This window comes from Amblyraja radiata, chromosome 22, assembly GCF_010909765.2.
Source record: "Amblyraja radiata isolate CabotCenter1 chromosome 22, sAmbRad1.1.pri, whole genome shotgun sequence".
Taxonomy (NCBI): Eukaryota; Metazoa; Chordata; class Chondrichthyes; order Rajiformes; family Rajidae; genus Amblyraja; species Amblyraja radiata.
In genome coordinates, this window is record NC_045977.1 from 18,266,204 (window position 1) to 18,287,076 (window position 20,873).

Genomic DNA, 20,873 nt, shown 5'->3' on the forward strand with positions numbered 1-20,873 from the left:
AGCAACAAGGTTGTACCCTGAATTTGTTTCACGCTGCAAAGTCTTCACGGGGATGAATGTGTCAAATCATGTATATTATTATGAATACAGAAAGCCAGAAGATATGACATACTGGTAAACCAACCTCCCTTCCATCGACTCCATCTGCTCTTCACGCTGCCTCGGCAAGGCCACCAGCATAATCAAGGACCAGTTTCACCCCCTCTTCTCCCCTCTCACATCGGGCAAGAGGTACAGAGGTTTGACAGCGCATACCTCCAGATTCAGGGATGGGTTTTTTCCCAGCTGTTATCAAGCAACCGAACTGTCTTCTCATCAGTCAGAGTGTGGTCCTAACCTCCCATCTCCCTCATTGGAGACTTTAGTGAAACGGGCCCTTCGGCCCACTGAGTCCGTGCCGACCAGCGATCACCCTGTACACGAGCACTATCCGACACACTAGGGATAAGTTACAATTTACAGAAGCCAACTAACTTACAAGCCGGTATATCTTTGGAGTGTGGGAGGAAATCGGAGCACCCGGAGAAAACCGAGGCATTCACAGGGAGAACGTGCAAACTCTGTAAGGCAGCATCTGTAGTTGATGGAACCTGCATCACTGGCGCTGTAAGGCAGCAACTCTACTGCTGTGTTAATTGGACTTTATCGGACTTCAATGTTTTATCTTTGAACTAAATGGTGTCATCTTTATCCTTTATCTTTGCACTGTGGAAGGCTTGATTGTGTTCATGTATAAACTCTTTGGGTGGATAGCAGGTGAAAATCTTTCCATTGTATCTCCATGCACGTGACAATAAAAAACTAAACTAAACTCAAACTAAACTAAATATAATTGGAATAGTCAACTAATGGCCTGGGAATTGCAGTCAACAACAAATCAGTGGCTGTTAATCCAGAAGAAAACAGTCACACAAGGACCTAGTGATCCCATTGTGCAGGTTCATTTATTACCTTCCTCCTGCTCTAAGTCATCAATTCAACAGGATCCCTGGCACCCAGCCAGCACCTCATTAAACTGATTGAATGGTCAATCATGTCGAAATCTCACAGACATCAAAGCAGGAAGAAAATTGCACTTTAAAAAAAAACTTACTTGTCAAACACCTTTGAGAATATGAAGCAAATTTTGGAAGGTGCACGAGATGTATCATATCGGTGATATCATATGGTTTCCAGAATTGCAAATATTTCATTGTTGAACATTTTAAGATATTTATCTGTGATGAAATTACAACCCAAATCTATAACATTGGACACAAGGAACTGCAGAGGCTAGTTTACCAAAAAAAAAAGACATACAGAGTGCTGGAGTAACTCAGCGTGTCAGGAAGTCTCTCTGGAGAACGTGGACAGGCGATATTTTGAAACTCCGAAAGTTAGCTTCTGTGCAAAATTAGTTATTTTGTGGGATCTGGGAGGTTGCCCAGTTTACCAAGCTTTTAAACCAAACATCTGAAGAGGGGTCTCGACCTGAAACGTCACCTATTCCTTTTCTCCAGAGATACTGTCTGACCCGCTGAGCGACTCCAGCTTTTTGTGTCTATCTCCATCTTTCCATTTCCATAGTGGCCATGATCAAAGTCAGAGTCAGGTTTCTAGTGTCAGTATGGGTATTAGGTTATTGTTGTCACGACTACTGAGACACAGTGAAAAGCCTTCATTTGCGTTCAATCTAACATGAGCACAATCAAGCCCAATGAGCTAAAAACAGATAGAGCAAAGAGACAAATACCAGAGTGCAGAATATAGTTTCTCAGCATTGTAGCATACAGTTCCAGACAAGAAGTCCAATGTCCTCAATGAGGTAGATTAGAAGATCAGGGCTGTACTCTATTATAACATAGAATATAGAACAGTACAGCACAGGAATTGGCCCTTAGACCCACAATGTTTGTGCCAAACATGATGCCCGATGATTTTGATTAACCTGATCTCATCTGCCTGTACATGGTCCACATACAGGCAGAGTCTGGATAGACACCTGGAAGTATGATGTTGTGGCGATCAGTGAAACATGGTTGCAGGAGGGCTGTGATTGGAAACTAAATATTCCAGGATTTCGTTGCTTCAGGTGTGATAGAATTGGAGGGGCAAGAGGTGGAGGTGTTGCTTTGCTAGTCAGGGAAGATATTACAGCAGTGCTTTGGCAGGATAGATTGGAGGGCTCATCTAGGGAGGCTATTTGGGTGGAACTGAGAAGTGGGAAAGGTGTAGCAACACTTATAGGGGTGTATTATAGACCGCCAAATGGGGATCGAGAATTGGAAGAGCAAATATGTAAGGAGATAGCAGATATTAGTAGTAAGCACAAAGTAGTGATTGTGGGAGATTTCAACTTTCCACACATAGACTGGGAAACACATTCGGTAAATGGGTTGGATGGTTTGGAGTTTGTAAAATGTGTGCAGGATAGTTTTTTGCAGCAATACATAGAGGTACCTACTAGAGGAGGGGCAGTGTTGGACCTCCTGTTAGGAAATGAGATGGGACAGGTGGCGGAGGTATGCGTTGGGGAGCACTTCGGGTCCAGTGATCACAATACGATTAGTTTCAATATAATTATGGAGAAGGTCAGAACTGGACCTAGGGTTGAGATTTTTGATTGGAGAAAGGCTAACTTTGATGAGATGCGAAATGATTTAAAAGGAGTGAACTGGGACATTTTGTTTTATGGGAAGGATATAGAAGAGAAATGGAGGACATTTAAAGGGGAAATTTTAAGAGTACAGAATCTTTATGTTCCTGTTCGGTTGAAAGGAAACAGTAAAAATTGGAAAGAGCCCTGGTTTTCAAGGGAAATTGGACATCTTGTTCGGAAAAAGAGGGAGATCTACAATAATTATAGGCAGCGTGGAGTAAATGAGGTGCTTGAGGAGTATAAGGAATGTAAAAAGAATCTTAAGAAAGAAATTAGAAAAGCTAAAAGAAGACATGAGATTGCTTTGGCAAGTAAGGTGAAAGTAAATCCAAAGGGTTTCTACAGCTATATTAATAGTAAAAGGATAACAAGGGATAAAATTGGTCCATTGGAGAGACAGAGTGGACAGCTATATGCAGAGCCAAAAGAGATGGGGGAGATATTGAACAATTTATTTTCTTCGGTATTCACCAAGGAGAAGGATATTGAATTATGTGAGGTAAGGGAAACTAGTAGAGTAGCTATGGATACTATGAGTATCAAAGTAAAAGAAGTACTGACACTTTTGAAAAATATAAAAGTGGATAAGTCTCCAGGTCCTGACAGGATATTCCCTAGGACATTGAGGGAAGTTAGTGTAGAAATAGCCGGGGCTATGACAGAAATATTTCAAATGTCATTAGAAACGGGAATAGTCCCCGAGGATTGGCGTACTGCGCATGTTGTTCCATTGTTTAAAAAGGGTTCTAAGAGTAAACCTAGCAATTATAGGCCTGTTAGTTTGACTTCAGTGGTGGGCAAATTAATGGAAAAGATACTTAGAGATAATATATATAAGCATCTGGATAAACAGGGTCTGATTAGGAACAGTCAGCATGGATTTGTGCCTGGAAGGTCATGTTTGACTAATCTTCTTGAATTTTTTGAAGAGGTTACTAGGGAAATTGACGAGGGTAAAGCAGTGGATGTTGTCTATATGGATTTTAGTAAGGCCTTTGACAAGGTTCCTCATGGAAGGTTGGTTAAGAAGGTTCAACTGTTGGGTATAAATGCAGGAGTAGCAAGATGGATTCAACAGTGGCTGAATGGGAGAAGCCAGAGGGTAATGGTGGATGGCTGTTTGTCGGGTTGGAGGCAGGTGACTAGTGGGGTGCCTCAGGGATCGGTGTTGGGTCCTTTGTTGTTTGTCATGTGCATCAATGATCTGGATGAAGGTGTGGTAAATTGGATTAGTAAGTATGCAGATGATACCAAGATAGGGGGTGTTGTGGATAATGAAGAGGATTTCCAAAGTCTACAGAGTGATTTAGGCCATTTGGAAGAATGGGCTGAAAGATGGCAGATGGAGTTTAATGCTGATAAATGTGAGGTGCTACACCTTGGCAGGACAAATCAAAATAGGACGTACATGGTAAATGGTAGGGAATTGAAGAATACAGTTGAACAGAGGGATCTGGGAATAACCGTGCATAGTTCCTTGAAGGTGGATTCTCATATAGATAGGGTGGTAAAGAAAGCTTTTGGTATGCTAGCCTTTATAAATCAGAGCATTGAGTATAGAAGCTGGGATGTAATGTTAAAATTGTACAAGGCATTGGTGAGACCAAATCTGGAGTATGGTATACAATTTTGGTCGCCCAATTATAGGAAGGATGTCAACAAAATAGAGAGAGTACAGAGGAGATTTACTAGAATGTTGCCTGGGTTTCAACAACTAAGTTACAGAGAAAGGTTGAATAAGTTAGGTCTTTATTCTCTGGAGCGCAGAAGGTTAAGGAGGGACTTGATAGAGGTCTTTAAAATGATGAGAGGGATAGACAGAGTTGATGTGGACAAGCTTTTCCCTTTGAGAATAGGGAAGATTCAAACAAGAGGACATGACTTCAGAATTAAGGGACAGAAGTTTAGGGGTAACATGAGGGGGAACTTCTTTACTCAGAGAGTGGTAGCGGTGTGGAATGAGCTTCCAGTGGAAGTGGTGGAGGCAGGTTCGTTGGTATCATTTAAAAATAAATTGGATAGGCATATGGATGAGAAGGGAATGGAGGGTTATGGTATGAGTGCAGGCAGGTGGGACTAAGGGAAAAAAGTTGTTCGGCACGGACTTGTAGGGCCGAGATGGCCTGTTTCCGTGCTGTAATTGTTATATGGTTATATGGTTATACCTCCATTCCCCGCATATCCATGTGCCTATCCTATCAACAACGAAAGAGCAGTCCTGAGCTACTGTCGACCTCATTGGCAACCTGGGATTGTCTTTGCTGGACTTTATCTTGCACTAAACATTATTCCCTTTATCGTGTGGCTGGCTCGCTTGAGATCATGTATAGTCTTTACAGTGACTGGTTAGCATGCAACGAAAAGCTTTTCACGTGACAATAAACGAAACGAAACTGAACTAAACTATCTAAAAACCTCTTAAATGCCACTATTGTATCGACCTCCACCCCCACCCCAGGCAGAGGGTTCCAGGCACCCAACACTGTCTGTGTAAAAAACCTGCCCCAAACACCTCCCTTCAACTTTCCGTATCTAACCTTATAGCTATGCCCTCTAGTGTTGGGCATTTCCACCCAAGCAAAAAGGTTCTGACTGTCTACCCTATCTAGGCCTCTCATCATTTTATATACTTCTATCTAGTCTCACTTCGAACTCCGATAATCCAGAGAAGTGACGGTTCAGAAGTCAGTTGACTAGTCCACGGATTTGACCACTATGCCACCACTGTACCATCTGAATTAATATCCTTTTATCTGCCTCAATGATAACACTCTCTAGAATTTCCTTTGGACACTTTTGCTACTTTAATGATAAGTGGGAGCCATTAAGTGGCTTGTTGGCTCAGTTCAAAAGGTCACATCCTTTACATGAAGCACAGCTTCCAGTGTAATGAATAACATTTGCAATCATTTCATCGTCACCATTGCTCACAGGAGCCAGACTTATTGAATAAACTGAACCTTAATTCCCCAGCTGCCATCTGAGCTCACATGGTATTTAGGGTGGCACAGTGGCGCAGCGGTAGAGCTGCTTCCTTGCTGCACCAGAGACCCGGGTTCGATCCCGATTATAAGCCCTGTCTGTATGGAGCTTGCACGTTCTCCCACTTGGGTTTTCTCCGGGTGCTCCGGTTTCCTCTCACATCCCAAAGACGTGCAGGTTCATAGGTTAATCAGCCTCTGTAAATTGCCTCCAGTGTGTCGGGAGCGGATAAGAAAGTGGGTGCGGATGATTACTGGTCAGCGCAGCTTGTCCATTTGGTCCTTTGTACATGAACTGGCTCTTTGATGAGGTATGTGGATATGGAGAAGATATTTCAAAGCAGTGGGAGAGTCTAGGACCAGAGGGCACAGCCTCAGAATAAAAGGAATTACCTTTTTGAATGATATCTTTATCTTTAGAAAGGAGATGAGGAGAAATGTCTTTAGTCAGAGGCTGGTGAATCAAATTCAAAGTGGAACTTACAGAGGGCTGTGGAGGCCAGGTGAATGGGTATTTTTAAGGTAGAGATTGACAAATTCTTGCTTAGTATGGGTTGTCCCATAACCCCTAGTATGGGTCAGAGGTTATGGGACAAAGGCAGGAGAATAGGGTTAGGAGGGAGAGATAGATCAGCCATGATTGTATGGTGGAGTAGGCTTGATGGGCCAAATGGACTAATTCAACTTATGAACGTATAAACTTACATTGTACAAATGACAATAATAACCAAAACCAATACTTCCTCTCAGAAATCTATCAAATTTGTTGAAAATTATTTTCTCTCCATAAAATCTCCTTGGTTCTGTTTGATTGCCTTCTAATTTTCGAGATATCTTGTTATTATCTCCATCGTAACAGATACCAGCTGTTTCCCAATGACAGATGTTCAGCTAATTGGCTTATAATATCCTGTTTAGTTTAGTTTAGAGATACAGCGCGGAAACAGGCCCTTCGGCCCACCGGATCCGCGCTGACCAGCGATCCCCGCACTTTAACACTATCCCACACCCACCAGGGACAATTTTTACATTAACCAAGCCAATTAACCTACAAACCTGTACGTCTTTGGAGTGTGGGAGGAAACCGAAGATCTCGGGGAAAACCCACGCAGGTCAGCATTACATTTGCGGTTTGCCAATAGTCTGGAACCACTCCAAGTTGGCACAGTGGCGCGGCTGGTGGAACTGCTGCCTCACAGCACCAGTGACCCGGGTTCGATCCTGACCTCGGGTGCTGTCCGTGTGGAGCTTCTACATTCTCCCTGTGACCACGTGGCTTTCAACCATGTGCTCAGTTTCCTCCCATTGACTACCAAAGGGTTAGTATGTTAATTGGCCTCTGTATATTGCCCCTAGTGTATACAGAGTGGATGAGAAAGTCGGATAACATAGAACTAATGTGTATGGTGAAGGATGGTTAGAGTGGACTCGGTGGGCTGAAGGGCCTGATTCCGTGCTCTATCTCTAAAGTAAACTAAACAAAGGGAGGACACAAAATGCTGGAGTAACTCAGTTGGTCAGCATGGATAGGTGACGTTGGAGAACATGGATAGGTGACGTTTCGGGTCGGGACCCTTGTTCATACTAATAAATATTCTCTGCACTCTTTACAGTTCATTTTATCAGTCTGAAGAAGGGACCCGGCTCAAAACGTCACCTGCCCATGTCCTCCAGTGATAATGCCTGACCCGCTGAGTTACTCCTGCATTTGTGTCTTTCTTTGGTAAACCAGCATCTGCAGTTTCTTGTTATTACTAAATACAGGGAACTTTGGTGGACTATAAGCATCACACTCACCATCTCTGTCATCACTTATTGTAGTTCCACCTCACCCCACTTGTCAGAGGTCGACTATAATGTTGAGTCTTGCATGCTCAATAAATTCACAACAGGATTGGACCACTGCGAGAGATAGAGTATCTGTTAATCGTCTAGTGGCTGGTGCCCAACACTGGATGATACTGTGTATATCTGCCTTCAACACCAGCCCATTTAGATGGGAATTTCTTCCGTTAGTGTACTTTTATCAGCTTGTTTATACGTTGTAGTTGTTGGGGAAGCGCCTTTCTTCCATCGGTTCCTTGTACACCTCAGCATGTTGTAAAATAACATTTGCACTTAAGCTTGAATGTGTTTTTCATGAGGGGCATTTGTTATCTCAAGATGGGTCGTTCCCAAATGCTAGGCAGACAACTTAAACACTTCACCACTTCCCATTAATTTTTTAATTTTTAGAGATACAGCATGGAAACAGGCCCAGCGGTCCTCCGAGTCCACGTCGACCAATGATCAGCTGTCCACTAGTTCTATCCTACGCACACTAGGGACACTTTACAGAAGCTAGTTCACCTACAAACCTGTTCATCTTCAGAATGTGGGAGCAAACCAAAGCACCCGGAGAAATCCCGCGCAGTCACAGGGAGAACGTACAAACTCCGCACAGACAGCACCCGTGGTCCGGATCGAACCCGGGTTTCTAGCGTTGTGAGACAGTAATGCCCCTGTCCCACTTAGGAAACCTGAACGGAAACCTCTGGAGACTTTGCGCCCCACCCAAGGTTTCCGTGCGGTTTCCGGAGGTTGCAGTTGGTTGCCGGAGGTTGCAGGTAGTGGAAGCAGGTAGGGAGACTGACAAAAACCGCTGGGAACCGCACGGAAACCTTGGGTGGAGCGCAAAGTCTCCAGAGGTTTCCGTTCAGGTTTCCTAAGTGGGACGGGGGCATAACTCTATTGCTGTGTCACAGTGCCGACAGATAATAATCAGAAGTATTTTTCAAGAGAAATTATTCAAATGTATTAAACCTCTTTGGATCCAAGGCTCCTCTTTTACTAAAGAAGTTGAATTGGTCGATTCTCTCTACACTTGATGGCAATCCAGAGACATTAAGCTTTAAGAATGAGTGATTCCTGAGAATAGGGTTTACCTCACCTATTCACTCATACTAATCAAGAATCTGTCAATCTCCGCCTCAAAATATCCATCGGCTTGTCCTCTACAGCCGTCTGCGGCAACGAATTCCACAGATTCGCCTCCCACTGACTAAAGAAATTCCTCCCCATCTCCTTTCTAAAGGAACGGCCTTTTATTCTGAGGCCATGGCCTCTGGTCCTTGACTCTCCCATCAGTGGAAACATTCTCTCCACATCCACTCTACTCAGGCCTCATTCATCAGACTTCATTTCTGAAGTATATTTCAGCAGATCCATCGAATCAACATTAAGTAGCCTGTGTCACTCAGTCAGTACAGGTTGGTGGATCCAATATTCAGATGAAATTATCTTCCAGCTAGTTCCTCTGGCACGTAAAATAAAAGTCATAAATGTCACAAATCAACATGCCATTATCTGCAATTAGCCTGTTAGCAATGTACCCACTCAATTTAAATGCAATTAGAGCCTAATTGAAGAACCCTGTTTTTCCAATATTGGTTAAAGCATCAGTTCTAATTGTGTTTGCTAGAATTTATTAACATATGTCTTCTTAACTGACGGATTAATTTTGGAAAGCTTGTTAAAGATGTTAGATGTTAGGAATATTGGGTGCACTGTTTTGCAAATGAAAACCATGTGCCTATAATTTGTTTTTCTGATTATATTTTTCCACCAATGTCTTCCTTTTGGTTCAGTTCTTCTTTCTTTTAGAAATTTCACATGTCATTTATGTATAATTTATGTATAAAGTATTTTTGTGCGCTTGTCTGAGTCTCTTTGCTCCCCCCCCCCACATCTCGGCAGATCCCATTTATTTGCTTTGGCCCATAACCCTCGAATGCTCTTGGAAGGTCTCACCAAGACCCTGTACAACTGCAGTAGAACCTCCCTGCTCCTACACTCAAATCCTTTTGCTATGAATGCTAACATACAATTCGCTTTCTTCACTGCCTGTTGCACCTGCATGCCTACTTTCACTGACTGGCGTACCATGACACCCAGGTCTCGTTGCATCTCCCCTTTTCCTAATCAGCCACAAACAAATTCATCAAAAATAGTTCCTGGAGAACAATGAAGAGACGACAAGGGGCCGCGCCTTAGATGTCACTGCAAGCAAGATTGCGCATATGACACTAAACTCAAATTGACTTGATATGTGGTGATGTTACTGCCTTAGTATCCAGAGCCCTAGAAAAAACAAATCTGGGAAACATCTGTCAAACTCCTTCCCAGAAACAGAGGAATCAAAATCTAGGTTATTAACTAATTTGGGATTTAAGTTGATCTTTAATATTGGCCATTACTTGTCTTCTGATGTTATAGCAGTAAGTAAATTTCCAGGAAAGGGAGCAGACGATTGTTGGAGGATGTTGCCAGGACTCGAGGGCCTGAGCTGTAGGGAGAGGTTGAGCAGACTGGGACTCTATTCCTCTAGTCTCCTATTCCTAAGGGGCGATTTTACGGAGATGATAAGGGGAATAGGTTGGGTAAAGGCACAGAATTCCTTGCCCAGATTAGGGGAATCGAGAACCAAAGGACATAGGTTTAAGGTGTGGGGGGGGGGGGGGGGAAGATATAATAGGAACCTGAGGGGTTACGTTTTCACGCAAAGGATGGTAGGTGTATGGAATAAGCTGCCAGAGGAGGTAATTGAGGCAGGTACCATCACAACGTTTAACAGGTGCATGGATAGGACAGGTTTAGAGGGGTATGGGCCGAATACAGGCAGGTGGGACTAGTGTAGATGGGACATGTTGGCCGTAGTAGAACATGTTTCCACACTGCATGATGCTATGACTCTAAGTATCTAATGGTACTTCCCTCTGTGATGAAAATCCTACTAGTCCTTCGAGTCCAGAGTTCACAAATCTAGGCTTATGATGCTTGTTTAGCACAAAGTTGGTATTGGCTTTGTTCAGACGGGATATTAAAACAAGCCCCACCTCCTCTTTGATGTTAGTTTGATGTCCTTTGCCGCTGGTGATGTCGATGGTGAGGAGTGGGTCAGGGGGAGAGGGACCGGGACATTGCCCCTTCAAGGCCGGCAGCACGAGGCGAACCTGGGACACAACTCAGCCGGTCAAGTAATATCTCTGTGGAACATGGATGGTGACGTTTCAGGTCAGGATCCTTCTTCTGACCCAAGAATGGTCCCGACCTGAACCTTTGCCTATCCATGTCCTCCACAGATGCTGCCTGACCTGCTGAGTTACTCCAGCACTATTGTGTTTCACTGAACAGTGCAGACCTGGAAGAGGTTTAGGTCTTCCTGCATACAGACGAGGTTTTGGATCGGGAGCCTTGTACAGACTGAAGAATGGTCTCAACCTGAAACATCATCCGTTCATTGCCTCCCTGGTTGCTGCCTGATCCTCTGAGTTACTCCAGCACTTGGTGCTTTGCTGAACTATCTGCTATGGAGTGAGGCCAATGTTGGTGGATCTACTTTAACAGTCATTAATTGCTTTTCCCTTTACTTCACTTCTTTGCAAATCAATTATTTTGTCTTGGATCGGGATATGAAAAGCAAAAGCGCAGATGCTGGGAATCCTATATTAAAACAAAATTGTTAGAAACCAAGCCTTTGAGCCACAGTGGTGCAGCGGTAGAGTTGCTGCCTCACAGCACCAGAGACCCGCGTCCGATCCTGACTACGGGTGCTGTCTGGATGGAGTTTGTCCGTTCACCCCGTGACCCGCGTTGGTTTTCACCGGGTGCTCCGGTTTCCTCCCACATTCCGAAGACGTGCAGGTTTGTAATTGGCTTCGGTAAACTCCCCTAGGGTTTAAGATAGTACTAGTGTAGGGGGCGATTGTTGGTCGGCGCCGACTTGCAAGTAAGAATTTCATTGTTCTGTTTCGGGACATATGACAATAAAACACTCCTGACTTGACTAATGTAATATAAGTTTCCATTGGTGGGTCAGAAGTGGACAGTGTTAAACAACTTGACATTATAGTCAGCACAGACATTGTGGGCTGAAGGGCCATTTCTGTGTTGTACTGTTTTACGCTCCGTGCTCATAATTCCTAAATTATAATATGGCTTGGAATTATGTTAAAAGATTGTAAAAGTGGAGGGAAATTTCAAATGCAGATTGTCTGTGGATATTTTGATTCAGAGAGGTTTGTGTTTTAGAATTAGTTTAGAGATACAGCATGGAAACAGGCCCTTCAGCCCACCAGATCCATGCTGACCATAAATCACCAGTTCACACTGGTTCTATGTTATCCCACTTCCATTCCGTAAATAACCAGACGCAATTTACGGAAGCCAATTAAACTACAAATTTGCACTCCTCTGCGATATGGCAAGGAATCTGAGCTCCCGGAGAAAACCCATGGAGTCACAGGTAGAACGTGCATACTCCACACGGACAGCACCTGAGGTCAGGATCGAACCTGGGTCTCCTGCGCTATGAGGTAGCAGCTCTACCAACAGCGCCACTGTGCCGCCCTTGTGTGGCAGGGGGTGCTGGATTCCTCTTGTGCTCAAAGAATATTTTCTGGTAGGGAACCTAGCTGCCAAGATATTCATTACTGCCACCTTTTAATGGTTGGAAACAGCTGAGGAATAGAGACCGGGCCAAACCGGACTTATGCAACATAAAGCAGTGATCTGTGGCTGGTTTAATTGATGGGCTGATGTCAAAGGCTGCCTTCCTATCCTCAGCAGATGGCTAATCTGTGGAGCGTTGCATGAAGGGGGGATAGTGTGTTGTTTAGTTTAGTTTAGAGATACAGCGTGGAAACAGGCCCTTCGGCCCACTGGGTCCACAACGGCCAACACTAGTTCTATGTTAAAGAAGGAACTGCAGATGCTGGGAAATCGAAGGTAGACAACATTTTAACTCCCATTCCCACTCCCCACTCACCTTTCTGTCCCCCCTCCTCCCCCCCCCCCCCCTCCCCACAATCACTATGAAGAAGGGCCTCAAGCCAAACGTCACCTATCCCCGTTCTACAGACATGCTGCCTGGCCTGCTCAGTTACTCCAGAACTTTGTGTCCTTTGTGTATTAGCCAGCATCTCCAATTCGTTGTTTCATCACGCTGAGTTAAGCATGGAAGCTATTACTGTGATAATCCATCAATTACAGGGCCATCATTAGTAGATACCAGACTTGTTCTAGTTTCTTCAAATTGATGTTAGTTTTCTTCTCCAGCCTTGGTGTGATCTAAACTCACGTCATTTGTTATTCTGGCGAGTTGTGTTCATTCACACAGCGGGCACTATTGAAGATAGAATTCACAAGGTACTCCCCACACTCTGTGTATAGCATGTGGTGTCTGGTATCTCTGCCATACATGACAGGGGAGCCTTGATTCCCATGGCCCATGTCTATGGTGCATCTGCGCACATGCCCATCACTTGTTATGTTTATGGGTGGTGCAGGTAATAGTGGGAATCGTTATATAGATATACAGAGTGCCAGACTTTGTGGCTTTCTTTGTAAACCAGCATCTGCAGCCCCTTGTTTAAGAAGGAACTGCAGATGCTGGAAAATTGAAGGTAGACAAAAATGTCGGAGAAACTCAGCGGGTGAGCCGAGTCCCCGTCTTCTAGAATACGCTCATTTACAAATCACCCGCTGAGTTTCTCCAGCATTTTTGTCCACCTTCTGCAGTCCCTTGTGTCTCGGTCCCCACTCAGGGAAGTTTAGTTTAGTTTAGTTTAATTTATTGTCACATATTCCAAGGTACAGTGAAAAACCTTTTTGACGTGTGCTATCCAGCCAGTGGAAAGACTATACACGACTACAATGGAGCCGTCCACAGAGTGCAGATACAGAATTTATGATCCAGTACCATTGAAAATAGAGAATGTGCTTTTGGATGGAATGCAGAACCAGGCCAGGTTAGGACTCTATATTTTAAGAACTTCGAAATTTGAAGGATACAAGTTGGTGCCGGTTGGAAACGTGTCCCACAATTCCATCTGGAAACATGGTGACTCTTGTGTACTCCCTCAGTGGAATCCGTCTGAAGAAGGGTCCCGACCCAAAATGTCACCCATCCTTTATCACCCTCTCTGCAGCCAACAATGGACCTTTGTGGGCTCCACCTTTCCTTGATCATCATTGCTGGCTTTGATTTGTCCTTTTGCATCCCTTACATTCATTTGTTCTTTGTGCCTTTTCATAACTCTGGGTTCCCTCTCCCCTGACTCTCAGTCTGAAGAAGGGTCTCGACCTGAATTGTTACCCATCCTTTTTGTCCAGAGATGCTGCCTGGCTCGCCGAGGTACTCCAGCACTTTGTGTCTTTCTCTCTTGTACTTGGGTATGATTGCGCTCATGGGTAGTAAGATGTTGTGAATTGTAGGCAGCAAATTGTAGGCAATGTGACATTAAATTGCCCTTGAACCATTGAGATGTACACCTCCTCATTCAGTTGTCAAACTAAACTGTATGTATGAATGTCTTCATTATGTGTCATATGTTTGTACATCTCACTTTGAAAAGCAATGATTCACAGTTGTAGATTTAACCCAAGCGTAATCTCTTTGATCATCTCAAAAGAAACGTGTCATTGATGCAATTTCCTGTCCTTGCCTTGTCATTTCTTCAGTTCACTAATATCTTACTTCTCTGTCTCCGTCTTCTAGAATACACTCATTTACAAATAGCTCCTCGATATTTTATTTCTGGAATTAAGTGATTTACATAGGCACTTTAATTTAGAGATACAGCGCGGAAACAGGTCCTTCTGCCCACTGAGAACGCGCCGACCAGCGATCCCCGCACACTAAAACACCATCCTACACACACTGGGGAAAATTTACAATTATGCCGAGCCAATTAACCTACAATCCTGTACGTCTTTGGAGTGTGGGAGGAAACCGGAGCTCCCAGAGAAAACCCACGCAGGCCACGGGGAGAACGTACAAACTCCGTATAGACAGCATCCATAGTCAGGATGGAACCTGGGTCTTGGGTGCTGTAAGGCAGTAATGCGACCGCTGTGCCTCCATGCCCACGCCCATTAGATTCGAACACAATTAATTTAGTTCAGTCGAATCTTAAAGAAAACAATAGCTACAGGGAGAGGTTGAGCAGGCTAGGACTCTGTTCCTTGGAGCGCAGGATGAGGGGTGATCTTATAGAGGTGTATAAAGTCATGGGAGGAATAGATTAGGTAAACGCACAGATTATCTTGCCCAGAGTAGGCAAATCGAAACTAGGACATAGGTTTAAAGTGTAGGGCGAAAGTTTTAATAGGAACCTGAGGGTTAACATTTTCACACAAAATGTATGGAAGAAGCTGCCAGAGGAGGTAGTTAAGACTGGAACTAATGTAAAATTTAAGAAGCAATTAGACAGGTACATGGATAGGACAGGTTTGGAGGGATATGAGCCAAACGCAGGCAGGTTGGATTAGTGTAGAGGGGACATGTTGGTCAGTTTTCTGGAGCAAATCACACAACCTTGTGAACAAAAAGGTAAAGAATTGCAGTAATGTTCATGCCCGCTATGTGAAAATGTTTCAGTCAAGTTGGGCTGAAGGGCCTGTTTCTGCGCCGTATGACTATGACTCGAAATGAAAGAATAGCACTGAAAGTGGGATTTGTGTAAGATTAATGTAGGATCAATGAAACTGGTCCTCTTTGGTCATGGGTACCCAGGCACAGTGAAATTCAATGTTTGCCTACAGTTCAGTAATCTAACTATACAAAGCCGCACTCATACCTAAGTGTAAGAGTGTAAGATTAGTAGATTACACCGCGTCGATACACAATGTCGCCACATATCCGGCACCAGCTCAAAGTTGTTCAAAATATTGAGTTTAACTTGGCCATAAAGGCCCGTTGTCCTGGCGGCGGTACTGGTTTGGAATTGGAGGGGTCGGCCTAGTCTGGAAATGCTGATGGTATCCTCCACCGCACCGATACATATTTTGAACATGTATCTATTTTGTTTAAGGCTGTCATATACTGCACACACACCTGCTACAGTACTCACATAACCAACTACATTGCTGTTAACTACACACTTCATAGCGGGCAAGGAACAAGTTGGACTAAAGAGAGACACAAAGCGCAGGAATAAGTGCAGCCGGTCAGGCAGCATCTCTGGAGAAAAGAAAAATAGGTGACGTTTCAGGTCGAGAAGCTTCTTCAGACTTAGAGGAAAACAAGAGTTATGAAAAGGTACAAAGAACAAATGAATGTAAGGTATGCAAAAGGACAAATCAAAGCTAGCAATGATGATCAAGAAAAGGTGGAGCCCACAATGGTCCATTGTTGGCTGCGGAGCAGGTGATAACGAGTGAATACAACCAGTGAAACTAAGCAGGATGACAGTATAACTAATAGGATGACTAGGGTGGGGGAGGAATGGAGAGAGAGTGGTTGCTTGTAGTTAGGGAAATCAATATTCATACCCCTGGGTTGTAAGCTGCCCAAGCGGAATATGAGGTGCTGTTACTCCAATTTGCGTTTGGTCTCACTCTGACGGTGGAGGAGGCCCAGGACAGAAAGGTCAGTGTGGGAATGGGAAGGGGAGTTAAAGTGATTCATTTTTTAACGATCTTGCTCTGGCCACACACAGCCCAACCTCCCCACTACTAACACCGAACAATACCGTGGCCTCTGTGGACGTTGATAAATCACCACAGATACACCGTCAAGCTTCGGACCCACAGAAAAGTTCTGACTATAAATCACATCCTAACTCAACCTGTTTAAATCACCTCGGCCCCACAATTCTGTAGATAATGAAAATCTATCTAAAATTAACCCCAACACCCAGGGCAGTTTTACTGAGAACTCACTCTTATTGTGAGTCAAGTTAAGATAACTGGAGTTGCTTAACAGTTCTTCAGAATTGCAAATGGCAATAAAAATATCCCTTTGATCCATATATATTTAAATTTAATTCCTCAATGTGTGAGGCCTATATATTCACGGTTTGTAAAATCCCAACACTCTTGTGCTCTTTTGGTTCTCTGTTGGGTTTCACACAGAAACGGTTCCTGAAAGGGTTGTGAAATAGATCTGCTTTTAATGCATAGATTGCAAGAGACTAGCTGTGCAATGCGCAATCGAGTGATGCCCTTTCCCATTATGTTCTCATCTGTGGAGATCCACCACCTTCTGAAGTGCAGCTCCCTCAGGATGATGCTACAACCGGCCCTCTTAATAACTGTGCGAGCTACATCTTCGAAGATATTAATTAAAAATATGCTGCGTGATCTCCCTGGAATAGTGCCACTTCCAGCTGCCGTTGAAGAGTGCAGACCATTGCAGATGAGAGGTAAACCCAATGAAACTCTCCTTCCTCCCACTTACGATGCAAAGTACTAATTCAGGACCTCAATCAGCTGGAAAGAGTGCAGGGAAGATCTACGATGTTGGATGGGCTGAGCTACAGGGAGAGCAGGCTTGGACTCTATTCTCAGGAGCGCAGGAGGATGACGGGTGATCTTATAGAGGTGTACAAAATCACGAGGGGAATCAATGGGGGGGGAATCGAACACCTCAGCCTTGAGTGTTCATCAAATGATCCACAAACACAGCCCTCAGGACTGTGAGTAAGTGGTGACTCAGTGGGTAGTGTTGAGTCAGTTGACATACATACGCCAGAAGGTGGTGGGTTCAAATCCAACATTGGAGGAATGGTTGAGAAAATCTCTCAAAAAAGAAACATGTTTGGTTGCAATACCTTTGTGGTGTGAAAGAGAATGCAGGAAAGCACGTTTTTCCATTAATGCTCAGGAAAGCTGAAAATGTCTGATGAGGGGCTCTGGTACTTTGCTAAGTCGCCTCTTTGCATCCGCTCTCGAACATCCTGCAGTTCATGATCCTCGTCTGGCTCTTCCGTCTCCCTTGTCCTCATTCCTCTTGGTGTGACATGTGCAGCAACAAATCGTTGAAAATTATTGACGTGTATAAAATTGTGAGAGTAACAGGTTGGGTAGATGCACAGAGTCTCTTGCCCAGAGTAGGTGAATCGAGGACGAGAGGACAAGTTTTAAGGTGAAGGTGGAAAATATTTATACAATACAATACAATACAATACAATTCAATTTATTGTCATTTGGACCCCTTGAGGTCCAAACGAAATGCCGTTTCTGCAGCCATACATTACAAACAAATAGACCCAAGACACAACATAATTTACATAAACATCCATCACATTGCTGTGATGGAAGGCCAAAAAAACTTCTCTCTCCACTGCACTTTCCCCCCCGATGTCAGAGTCAAAGTCAAAGCCCCCGGCGGGCGATGGCGAATTGTCCCGCAGCCATTAAAGCCACGTCGGGTGATGCAAGGTCGCTCACCGGGTCTTGATGTTAGAGCCCCCGGCGTGCGCTCGCAGAGACCCGCCGCCATTCCAAGCCGCGCGGGGCGGTGGTGTAAGGCCCCGCTCCAGGAGCTCTTCAACCCCGCAACTCGGGCGGGAGAAGTCGCCGCTGCGGAAGCCCCGAAAAGCGGTCTCCCTCCAGGGACCCGCGGGCTCCCGGTGTTACCGTCCGCCAAACCCGCAGTTGCAGCCACCGAATCTCCGGGGGTCGGGTCGCAGCAGCGTCCACCACAGCTCCACCCGCTCTGGACTCGGCCTGCTCCGCGACGGTGAGGTGAGTAGTCGGCACCACAGCCCCCGTTCTTCCTGTTGGAGGCCGCTCCTCGTTGCAGCCCCAACGACAACGGAGACCCGACAAAGAAAAGGTCGGGTCTCCCGTGCAGGGAGAGATTTAAAAGTTAATTGGATTGGAATCCGAATAACATTTTCACACAAAGGGTGGTGGGTGTATGGAACAAGCTGCCAGAGGTGGTAATTGAGGATGGGACTAGCCCAACATTTAAGAAACAGCTAGACAGGTACAAGGATAGGACAGGTTTGGAGGCATATGAACTAAACAAGGGCAGGTGGGGCTAATTTAGATGGAGCACGTTGGCCGGTGTGAGCAAGTTGAGCCAAAGGGCTTGTTTCCACACTGTATCACTCTAAAAGATCTGCCTCCAATGTAGACGCTTGCAGCTTGTCTATCTTCAACAATCTGGATAGTGGGTCAGCTATGTTGTTCTTTCCGGATTTTACATCTCAAAGTCCTCTGGAACCCACTCAATTAAAACAGGTTGAAGAAGGGTCTCGACCCGAAATGTCACCCATTCCTTCCCTCCAGAGATGCTGCCTGTCCCGCTGAGTTACTCCAGCATTTTGTGTCTACCTTCGGTTTAAACCACCATCTGCAGCTCTTTCCTACACAATTAAAACAGGGATCAGTGGATTTAGAGTCATAGTGTGACACAGGCACTTTGGCCCAACTTGCCCACACCGACCAACTTGGCCTATCTAGTCCCACCTGTTCGCACCTGGCCCATATACCTCCAATCCCATGCTGTCCATGTACCAGTTCAAATGTCTTTTAAACGTTGTTATAGTACATGTCACAACAATCTCCAGCAGCTCGTTCCATATCCAGCCCTTGTGTGAATGTTCATGAAAGCTGAAAATATGTGATTGGTGGTTCTGGAATTTCATTAGCATCATGTGCAGTGTCTTCAGTAGTCAGCCAGTGGCAGCAATTTGTATCAGTAACTAAAGTGGACGGAATGACTTTGATGAGGAAGGTACAAAGGCTACGTGTTTACAGAAAGGATTCAGAGAAGATTTACCAGGATGTTGCCAAGACTCGAGGGACTGGCCTATAGGAAGAGGTTAAGCAGGCTAATACTCTATTCCTTGAAGCACAGGAGGATGAGAGGAGATTTGATAGAGGTGTATAAGATCATGAGAGGAATAGATCGGGTAAACACAGAGAGTCTTTTGCCCAGAGTAGGAGAATCGAGAACCACAGAACATAGGTTTAAGGTGAGGGGGGAAAGATTTAATAAGGAACTTGATGGGCAACCTTTATTTTACATAAAGGGTGGTGGGTGTATGGAACGAGCTGCCAAAGGAGATAGTTGAGGCAGGTACTATTGTATTGTTTAAGACACATTTAGACAGGTGCATGGATAGGACAGGTTTAGAGGGAGGTGGGCCAAACGCAGGCAGGAGGGACTAGTGTAGATGGGACATGTTGGCCGGTGTGGGCAAGTTGGGCTGAAGGGCCGGTTTAGAGTATGAGTCACAGCGTGGAAACAGGCCCTTCGTCCCAAATTGGCCAACATATCCCATTTACACTAATCCCACCTGCCTGTGTTTGTCACAAATCCCTCTAAACCTGTCCTATCCATGTACCTGATTTAAATGTTTCCACGCTGTATGATTCTATTGCTGTATATACATCGCCAGGTTTCTGACGGATTCTTGCTTCTTTGAAGCCCAGTGAAGTGATTCACCCTGGTCCTGAAACTGTGTTCCTTCAGGGCAAGAGACTTGTCACAAGGATGACTTGGAGTTCCCGCAATGTAGCGGGAATGGTCCTGCAATCGGTATTAATCCTGGGAGGGCTGGAGTTAATTAACGGATTCAGAAGCCACTGAAGCGTTCCTTTCCGAGCACATCCCCCTTCGGATCATGCAGAACACCAAGAGGCTGGAAGAAGGGTCTCGACCCGAAACGTCACCTATTCCTTCGCTCCATAGATGCTGCCTCACCCGCTGAGTTTCTCCAGCATTTTTATCTACCTTAGATTTTTCCCGCATCTGCAGTTCCTTCTTAAACAAGAGGCTGGAAGAGATTAATTTGCAAAATACTCAAACGGAAGATCATTAGGGCCTGGCCATATACTTCAGAGAGTCGAGGTCATGCTTTTTCTATGAAAAGCACCGTGGAACAGGTTAAAGTAGCTGTGAGTATGTGCAACGGTTGTAAGCATTTTCAGTAGCTCGGACAAGGCAATAACGAGGCAGCATGATATCTCCGTCCAGCGAGCAGTAATGTCTTTTACACCACTGGTAGAGGAGATAAATCATTGCAGTTTGTAACTCAACAATACTGAAGCTACAGTACAAATTGGCTTCCACCTAGTCTAGTTTAGAGACTAGGAATTCCCTGCCACAGAGGGCAGTGGAGGCCAAATCACTGGATGGATTTAAGAGAGAGTTAGATAGAGCTCTAGGGGCTAGTAGAAACAGGCCCTTCAGACCGCTGAGTCCGCGCCGGCCAGCGATCCCCAACTACACACAGTAGGGACAATTTTTACATTTACCAAGCCAATTCACCAACATGGGAGAACGTACAGACTCCGTACAGACATCACCCGTAGTCAGGATCGAACCGTGATCTGTAGTGCTGCAAGCGCGGTGAAGCAACAACTTTACTGCTGCGCCAACCGTGCCGCCCACGTTATACATTACCACAAGAACTAGTCAAGAGTGTTTAATTGTCATATATACCGACAACGGAAAAAAAGAAGGGCGAGTCCAGAACCAG

The 20,873-nt window shown here is 44.8% G+C and overlaps 1 protein-coding gene across 9 annotated transcripts in view; it reads left to right on the plus strand.

Moving 5' to 3' along the window:
- caskin1 (CASK interacting protein 1) overlaps positions 1-20,873 on the plus strand; it is a 398,894-nt gene that overhangs the window by 237,314 nt on the left and 140,707 nt on the right. The window lies entirely within an intron of this gene.